Raw genomic sequence first — 9796 nt, 5'->3', positions numbered from 1 at the left:
GGAAAGGTTATGATTTATGAATGCGTTTATCCAATTTGTATGTATGTATCATTTTTGTATCTGAAGCTGGGAATATTGACCATGTCTCTGTATTTCAAATGTGTTACGGTGGATGGGGCCGAACAATGTTAGTGGCTTATTGAGGAAATGCACACAAGCATAAAGATTATCCCAAGAACTGTGTGAAACAGAAACCCCTCAGAGATAGCTCTACACCACGGGAACTGTTTGACCCAGGTCATAGCAAAAAAGCTTTCCAGCAAGTGGGAGGAAGATATAAAAGAAGAACAATGACAATATGAGTGGTCCTCACTCTCCCTACAACACACCTGAGGAACAAAGACTGAAGTGTGACAAGTGATGTTCCCAGGCTAAGATCTTTAGGTAAGAAAACCTGGGAAAGCCAAGGCAACTTGTGCCTTAAGAATCTGCCAGCCTGTTTATCACTCAGGGTGAGAATTTAATTTGTATCCTACCTATCTAGTGTGTTAAGCTCAGTCTGCAGTTTTTGTTTATTTACTAAAGTAATCTGCTTTGTTCTGTTTGCTATCCCTTTAACTACATAACATTCACCTTTTGTACTTAATAAGCTTATTTCTTATTTATAATAAAACTCTGTTTATGTAATTTCTAACTGGGGCGCAAGAAGTTGTGCACATCTCTCTTCACGTTGAGGAAGAGGGTGGATTTTTATGAGCTTGCACTGTGCAGATTTTTCTATACAGTGCAAGACAGTAATATTTTGAATTTATCTCCCAAAAGGGGTGTGCACGTGAGCACTGGGGCCATCCTCTCACACAGAGCTGACTTCAGTCTGTGACTGCAGCGGGGTGTCGCCCTCCCTGTGCATGTGTGTAGCAAAAGGACGGAGAGCCGAATTCAGCAAAGCCGGGAGAGGGAACCCTTGTTGGTTGAGAAAGAGAGGCTCAGTACATCAGATGACACCCCAGAAGTGGGGTCCAACCAATCACAGTGTCTACCAGTTGTCTCGTCTGATGCTTTTTTTGTGCAGTGTTCATACAGCACTGAGCACATTGGTGGCCCTGGTCCCTGGCTGGGGTTCCTAGGAGCCACAATACAAATAATTAATATCAAGAGTGTGCTCCAGAGCCAAAGATACCTTGCTCTCTCCTGAGGCCTTGCTGCCCTGTGTGACCCCAAACTCCACAGAATATAATATCTGCTCCAGATCTACACTTTTTTTTACCTACTAGAATTTAAACAGTTTAGCTGAAATGGCTCTGAGGCTGCAAAGCAGCTGCAGCCGGGCTGGCAACATGTCAGCTTCACCTCAGCCAGATGTAGATGAGTCTGGCTTTACCTTCCCCCTGCCTCACCAGCAAGAGGAATATGGATGGAGATAGAGACCTCTCTCTGGTATGGCTCCATGAGGTTCTGCTGGCTGAATTGCATTATGTTCTGCCCACCAACAGAGGTTTCAGGGGGAGACCAGGAGCAGGGGCGAGTGTTTGGGGCAGGCCATTGTACTTTTACTTTCTCAGCCCATTATCCCGTTGTGTATCCTGGGTGGATGAGCTGGCTTGTAGATCCGCTGGGCCTTCTCAGGGAACTGTCTCCTGTACAGGGATCTGCTGTACTGAAGGTCAGGTGTCACCATGCGCTGGCACAGTCGCTCTGTCACCTTGTCCAGCCCTGGCTTCAGATTATAGCCTAGAATTCTGGCCTTGCCATACTGCAGCGGTGCCAGTGACTTGTCCCTGAGCTCGCGGGGGCCTATACTACCCCCGCCCCCCCTTGAAGGCAGGTCTTGGCCAGCTGCTCCCGCCTTTCCCGCAGCACCCTGACTTCCTGCTGCATGTGCTCCCGGCCCACGCTCCAGTCGATCCTCTGCTAGAAGGTCCTGTTGAAGTGTCCGTAGATTGCCCAGTCAAGCCTGTTCCAGCTCTTTATCTTCTCTGCTGTGCTCTCTGAAAGGGCTGACCTGGTGCTTCCCTCCCTGCTGTTGAGTGGGAAGGACACAATGCTGTCCAGGTCCCAGCACAGTGCCTCCTTCAGCAGCACCATGGACTCATCAAAGTACTCTGAGAAGAGGAGGAGGTCGAAGGCCTCTTCGATGTACTGCAGCATCAGCTGCATGTGCTTGGCAGAGAAATTGCCATTATGGTTGAAGCCGAAGTCGAAAGCCATGAGGTTCTTGGCGTAGTGGCTGTCGGGGGCTGAGGAGTTATAAAACCTGGCTGGCTGCCTGAGAAATTCTTCCAGGCTCTGGGCAGGGGGAGAAGGGGGAGCTGCCTTTGTAGTAGATGAACGAGGATTCCATGAGGCGGATGGGGTTCCACAGGATGGAGAAGTAGAAGGTGGAGCTTGGCATCACCTTCTGCACCTGGAGGGGTGAGGGGAAGGGGGTGAAGAGAATGAGGGAAACCTACTCTGCCAGTCTAATATACCCATGTGTCCTTTCCATGGGAGTCGGGTTAACACGTCAGTTGAATTCACTGGTGAGTTAGAGAGTCTGGGCAGAGTAGCAAGTCCTACCCACCAGCTGCTTTGGAAGGGGCTTTACGGGCTGTAGGATGGGTGTTTAATAGGGATATGCCCAGATGCCCAGGATCAGTGCAGTGCTTGTGAAAGGGGCCCCAGGGCCAATGCTGGAGCCTAGAGTTCTCTATTTAGCCACAGAGCATGTACAAAATGGGCAGCAGCAATGGGAGCTCCCCTCACTGCTCTGCCAGCATGCCTTGACCTGCAGTGGAAGGGTCATCTCTAGGGGCCAAAAGGTGGGTTTGCTTTTCATGCCCACTTAGCTCTGGTTCCAGCTGTGCTGGTGGATTGGACACACTTCTCCAAATGGCATCCACAATCCCAACCACTACCCGACTCAGCCACTGGCCCATGGGACATGCCAGGAGACAAGTCTGTCCATCACCTGAGCGTATCATTCCCCACTATAGCAACACGATGGTGTCAGGCTTGTTGCCACTGGCTCAACCGCTAGGATGCAGTGTCTCCAGCTTCCGGGTTAGGCCTGGTGGGAGACATTGCTGATGCTGAAGAGCAGTGGGCAATTAAATATCACTGTAGCTTCCCTCTCGACAACCCCTGCTCATTAGCCCAGAGGGGTGTCCTGGCCATCTCACTGCTATCCTGCTGCTCTTCCTCCGCACCCATTTCCCTTCTGATGCCTTGAAGCTCTGTCCCTTACCTGTGCCTGCAGGAACCTCATGTGGTGGCACATAATGTTAAATGCTGAAGCATTGCCTAGGGTGAATCCCTCCACAGACTCTGCCAGGAAGTAGTGTGGGTAGCCCAGCTGGCTGGCACCATAGAATCATAGAATATCAGGGTTGGAAGGGACCTCAGGAGGTCATCTAGTCCAACCCCCTGCTCAAAGCAGGACCAATCCCCAATCAAATCATCCCAGCCAGGGCTTTGTCAAGCCTGACCTTAAAAACTTCCAAGGAAGGAGATTCTACCGCCTCCCTAGGTAACGCATTCCAGTGTTTCACCACCCTCTTAGTGAAAAAGTTTTTCCTAATATCCAACCTAAACCTCCCCCACTGCAACTTGAGACCATTACTCCTTGTCCTGTCCTCTTCTACCACTGAGAATAGTCTAGAACCATCCTCTCTGGAACCACCTCTCAGGTAGTTGAAAGCAGCTATCAAATCCCCCCTCATTCTTCTCTTCCGCAGACTAAACAATCCCAGTTCCCTCAGCCTCTCCTCATAAGTCATGTGTTCCAGACCCCTAATCATTTTTGTTGCCCTTCGCTGGACTCTCTCCAATTTATCCACGTCCTTCTTGTAGTGTGGGGCCTGAAACTGGACACAGTACTCCAGATGAGGCCTCACCAATGTCGAATAGAGGGGAACGATCACGTCCCTCGATCTGCTCGCTATGCCCCTACTTATACATCCCAAAATGCCATTGGCCTTCTTGGCAACAAGGGCACACTGCTGACTCATATCCAGCTTCTCGTCCACTGTAACCCCTAGGTCCTTTTCTGCAGAACTGCTGCCTAGCCATTTGGTCCCTAGTCTGTAGCTGTGCATTGGGTTCTTCCGTCCTAAGTGCAGGACCCTGCACTTATCCTTATTGAACTGCATCAGGTTTCTTTTGGCCCAATCCTCCAATTTGTCTAGGTCCCTCTGTATCCTATCCCTGCCCTCCAGCGTATCTACCACTCCTCCCAGTTTAGTATCATCCGCAAATTTGCTGAGAGTGCAATCCACACCATCCTCCAGATCATTTATGAAGATATTGAACAAAACCAGCCCCAGGACCGACCCCTGGGGCACTCCACTTGACACCGGCTGCCAATTAGACATGGAGCCATTGATCACTACCCGTTGAGCCCGACAATCTAGCCAACTTTCTACCCACCTTATAGTGCATTCATCCAGCCCATACTTCTTTAACTTGCTGACAAGAATACTGCGGGAGACCGTGTCAAAAGCTTTGCTAAAGTCAAGAAACAATACATCCACTGCTTTCCCCTCATCCACAGAATCAGTAATCTCATCATAGAAGGCTATTAGATTAGTCAGGCATGACCTACCCTTGGTGAATCCATGCTGACTGTTCCTGATCACTTTCCTCTCGTGTAAGTGCTTCAGGATTGATTCCTTGAGGACCTGCTCCATGATTTTTCCGGGGACTGAGGTGAGGCTGACCGGCCTGTAGTTCCCAGGATCCTCCTTCTTCCCTTTTTTAAAGATTGGCACTACATTAGCCTTTTTCCAGTCATCTGGGACTTCCCCCGTTTGCCACGAGTTTTCAAAGATAATGGCCAATGGCTCTGCAATCACATCCGCCAATTCCTTTAGCACTCTCGGATGCAACTCGTCCGGCCCCATAGACTTGTGCACGTCCAGCTTTTCTAAATAGTCTCTAACCACCTCTTTCTCCACAGAGGGCTGGCCATCTACTCCCCATGTTGCAATGCCCAGCACAGCAGTCTGGGAGCTGTCCTTGTTAGTGAAGACAGAGGCAAAAAAAGCATTGAGCACATTAGCTTTTTCCACATCCTCTGTCACTAGGTTGCCTCCCTCATTCAGTAAGGGACCCACACTTTCCTTGGCTTTCTTCTTGTTGCCAACATACCTGAAGAAACCCTTCTTGTTACTCTTGACATCTCTTGCTAGCTGCAGCTCCAGGTGCGATTTGGCCCTCCTGATTTCATTCCTACATGCCGAGCAATATTTTTATACTCTTCCCTGGTCATATGTCCAACCTTCCACTTCTTGTAAGCTTCTTTTTTATGTTTAAGATCCGCTAGGATTTCACCGTTAAGCCAAGCTGGTCGCCTGCCATATTTACTATTCTTTCGACACATCGGGATGGTTTGTCCCTGTAACCTCAACAGGGATTCCTTGAAATACAGCCAGCTCTCCTGGACTCCTTTCCCCTTCATGTTAGTCCCCCAGGGGATCCTACCCATCCGCTCCCTGAGGGAGTCAAAGTCTGCTTTCCTGAAGTCCAGGGTCTGTATCCTGCTGCTTACCTTTCTTCCCTGCGTCAGGATCCTGAACTCAACCAACTCATGGTCACTGCCTCCCAGATTCCCATCCACTTTTGCTTCCCCCACTATTTCTTCCCTGTTTGTGAGCAGCAGGTCAAGAAAAGCTCCCCCCCTAGTTGGCTCGTCTAGCACTTGCACCAGGAAATTGTCCCCTACGCTTTCCAAAAACTTCCTGGATTGTCTATGCACCGCTGTATTGCTCTCCCAGCAAATATCAGGAAAATTAAAGTCACCAATGAGAACCAGGGCGTGCGATCTAGTAGCTTCTGCGAGTTGCCGGAAGAAAGCCTCATCCACCTCATCCCCCTGGTCCGGTGGTCTATAGCAGACTCCAACCACTACATCACTCTTGTTGCTCACATTTCTAAACTTAATCCATAGACACTCAGGTTTTTCTGCAGTTTCATACCGGAGCTCTGAGCAGTCATACTGCTCCCTTACATACAGTGCTACTCCCCCACCTTTTCTGCCCTGCCTGTCCTTCCGGAACAGTTTATAACCATCCATGACAGTACTCCAGTCATGTGAGTTATCCCACCAAGTCTCTGTTATTCCAATGACATCATAACTCCTTGACATCACCAGGACCTCCAGTTCTCCCTGCTTGTTGCCAAGGCTTTGCGCATTTGTATACAAGCACTTGAGATAACCTGCTGATCGCCCCTCCTTCTCAGTATGAGGCAGGAGCCCGCCCCTCACAGACATTCCTGCCTGTGTTTCCTCTCGGTATCCTGCTTTCCCACTTACCTCAGGGCTTTGGTCTCCTTCCCCCGGTGAACCTAGTTTAAAGCCCTCCTCACTAGGTTAGCCAGCCTGCTCGCAAAGATGCTCTTCCCTCTCTTCGTAAGATGGAGCCCATCTCTGCCCAGCACTCCTCCTTCATGGAACACCATCCCATGGTCAAAGAATCCAAAGCCTTCTCTCCGACACCACCTGCGTAGCCATTCGTTGACTTCCACGATCCGACGGTCCCTGCCCCGTCCTTTTCCTTCCACGGGGAGGATGGATGAGAACACCACTTGCGCCTCAAACTCCTTTATCCTTCTTCCCAGAGCCATGTAGTCCGCAGTGATCGGCTCAAGGTCATTCTTGGCAGTATCATTGGTGCCCACGTGGAGAAGCAGGAAGGGGTAGCGATCCGAGGGCTTGATGAGTCTCGGCAGTCTCTCCATCACATCACGAATCTTAGCCCCTGGCAAGCAGCAGACTTCTCGGTTTTCCCGGTCGGGGCGGCAGATAGATGACTCAGTCCCCCAGAGGAGAGAGTCCCCGACCACCACCACCCGCCTCCTTCTCTTGGGAGTGGTGGTCGTGGAACCCCCCATCTCAGGACAGTGCATCTCATGCCTTCCAACCAGCGGAGTCTCCTTCTGCTCCCTTCCCTCAGACGTATCATCTGGTCCACTCTCCGCATTAGTACCTGTGGAGAGAACATGAAAACGGTTAGTTACCTGTGTCTGCATTGCTGAAACCCGGACATCCCTCCTTCTTCCTCTGGAGGTCACATGTTGCCAAGCCTCTTCACTGGCCTCTTGGCTCCGCTGTGCAACCTGCTCTAAATTTTTAGAGCTTTGTGCCCGTAGAACCATATCCTGACCATTGATGGGAAGGGCGAAGGTAAGGTGGTGCATCTCTCCAAAGAGGAACAGGATGTTCATGACAGTGCTGCTGGCGCTCTTGTGCACCTTCAGGAACACCACGTGGGTCTTGGGCCTGCAGGCTACTGTGCAAGAAGAGTTGGAGACAGCTGGCAGGCTGTGGGCAAGTGCATCTCCTCCAGCTCTGGGAACTGTGGTTTTGCTCTGAAGCAACTCTCTGTCCATACTCCATGATGCCGGTCATTTTGCTTCTCTGCCTTTGTGACCCAGTCTGGTGCTGGGGCAGCTGTTGTAGCAGGTGTGGAAGAGCTGCCCCTCCTGCGGGAGCCTGTGGCTTCTGCCTGGCTCTGGAATGACCCTGCAACCTTCCCAAATGGTGACCTTGAAGTTTGCTCCTTGGCAATGATCTCTGCTGCAGATTCTGGTTTCTTGCTGAAGGGATCTGCTGCCTTAGTCATGGGCTTCCTGCTTGGAGGCGGGGTCACAGTTCTATCCATATGATCCCTTTTGGGTGCCCTTTCAGAGACCTGGGGCTAGGATTTCAGTCTCTTGGTTGTCTGAAGGATCCACACATCCTTGTTGTCTTCTCCCTGACTCTTCTTCCAGACCCCATCTTGGCTGTCCAAGGTGCTGGCCTGGTTCTGGCTGAACGTCTGGCCCAGTTCTGTGATGTGCAGAATGCTTTCAGCAAACCTGGGCTTGGCTATGACTTTTTTCTGCCTGTTTTGTGAGACATCACTTTCCAAAGGTTCAGGAAATCGGTGGCCAGAGCTTGTCCCCTTCTCCTGCTGGAACAAGTTCTCATGGCCAGTGGTTTGCTGGAGGGAAAGTCGCTTGAGTTTCTGGTCACACCTGCAGTTGCTGTAAGAGGGAGAATGTTAGAACACCTTAGAACATCGTGGGTGATCTTAAGAACATAAGAACGGCCATACTGGGTCAGACCAAAGATCGATCTAGACTAGTATCTTGTCTTCCGACAGTGGCCAAAGCCAGGTGCCCCAGAGGGAATAAACAGAACAGGTAATCATCAAGTGATCCATTCCCTGTCGCTCATTCCCAGCCTCTGGCAAACAGAGGCTAGGGACACGATCCCTGCCCATCTTGGCTAATAGCCATTGATGGACCTTATCGTCCATGAATTTATCTAGTTCTTTTTTGAACCCTATTACAGTCTTGGCATTCACAACATCCTCTGGCAAGGAGTTTCACAGGTTGACTTCCTACCAGTGGATCTTCCCATTAGTCCTCACCAGACCCCTATCTCTCTTAGTCCGGCAGACTGATGGGAAACCCAGATGCACATCACCTTCCCTGTCTTTCAGCTGTTGACGTGTCCTGTGCACACTGACAAGCTCCCACCTACCTAACTGTCCCTCAACACACAGCTTGCCAGTCTAACTCCAGCTGCCAAACCCTTCAACAGGCCACCTAATCCAGTCCAGCCTCCCCAGATTCTCTAACCTTCCAAGTCTCCTGGTGACCTCAACCTGGATATTAGGTAGAGTGCTAAGGATTGCCAAGGGCTTGAGTGGCTCCTTTGTCTCTCCTGTTCTCTGCCTGTGGCACTTAAGTTTATCTCCTGAGGATGCAAATGATTTAGTTCAACCCAAGTGATTGCACTCAGCACAGGGATAACTGTGTGAAATGTAACAGCCTATGTTATAAAGGTAACACTATGATCAAAGGGTCCCTTTTGGCCTTGAAATCTATGACAACTATGAAATAAGTGTGCAGATCTATTACTATCGTGCCAGATCTAGCCTTCTTGGCTCAGCCTGAAGACCCAGATGTTATGGTGCCTGGTTCCTGTCGTACCCTGGTGACAAGTAGGGAATTGCTAGTTGGCTGTGGTATGAAGAATCTTGCTGTTCCTAGAAACCGAGTGTGACTTGCTAGAGTTGGACACTGTGGACATGACAATACTGGTAAGCTGAAACTGGCTGTCTCTAGGATGCTAGAGGGTGGATCCAAATGCATAAGCTGTCAGCAGAGCTGGGTGAATAAATCATTCAATTAATTTTCTTTTGTTTGGAAATTGCCTCCATAAATCATGATTTCCCCAAATTTATGTGAAATTCTCGGTCTGTAGCTTGTTTATAAGTGGTTTGTTGCAAGTGTCTGTGTCAAGGTTCCTTCCCCACTCTGAACGCTAGGGTACAGATGTGGGGACCTGCATGAAAACCTCCTAAGCTTATCTTTACCAGCTTAGGTCAAAAAGTTCCCCAAGGTACAAAATATTCCACCCTTTGTCCTTGGATTGGCCGCTACCACCACCAAACAAATACTGGTTACTGGGGAAGAGCTGTTTGGAAATGTCTTTCCCCCCAAATACTTCCCAAAACCTTGCACCCCACTTCCTGGACAAGGTTTGGTAAAAAGCCTCACTAATTTGCCTAGGTGACTACAGACCCAGACCCTTGGATCTTAGGAACAATGAACAATCCTCCCAACACTTGCACCCCCCCTTTCCTGGGAAATGTTGGATAAAAAGCCTCACCAATCTGCATAGGTGACCACAGACCCAAACCCTTGGATCTGAGAACAATGAAAAAGCATTCAGTTTTCTTACAAGAAGACTTTTAATAGAAATAGGAGTAAATAGAAGTAAAGAAATCCCCTCTGTAAAATCAGGATGGTAGATACCTTACAGGGTAATTAGATTCAAAACATAGAGAATCCCTCTAGGCAAAACCTTAAGTTACAAAAAAGATACACA

At 49.6% G+C, this 9796-nt stretch overlaps 1 pseudogene; it reads right to left on the bottom strand.

The window, feature by feature from the left end:
- Window positions 1–1498: 1498 nt before the first annotated feature.
- LOC102945623 lies at window positions 1499–7305 on the bottom strand (annotated as a pseudogene).
- Window positions 7306–9796: the final 2491 nt, after the last annotated feature.

The sequence above is a fragment of the Chelonia mydas genome, chromosome 9 (assembly GCF_015237465.2).
Source record: "Chelonia mydas isolate rCheMyd1 chromosome 9, rCheMyd1.pri.v2, whole genome shotgun sequence".
Lineage (NCBI taxonomy): Eukaryota > Metazoa > Chordata > Testudines > Cheloniidae > Chelonia > Chelonia mydas.
This window is presented reverse-complemented; position numbering and strand designations above follow the sequence as displayed.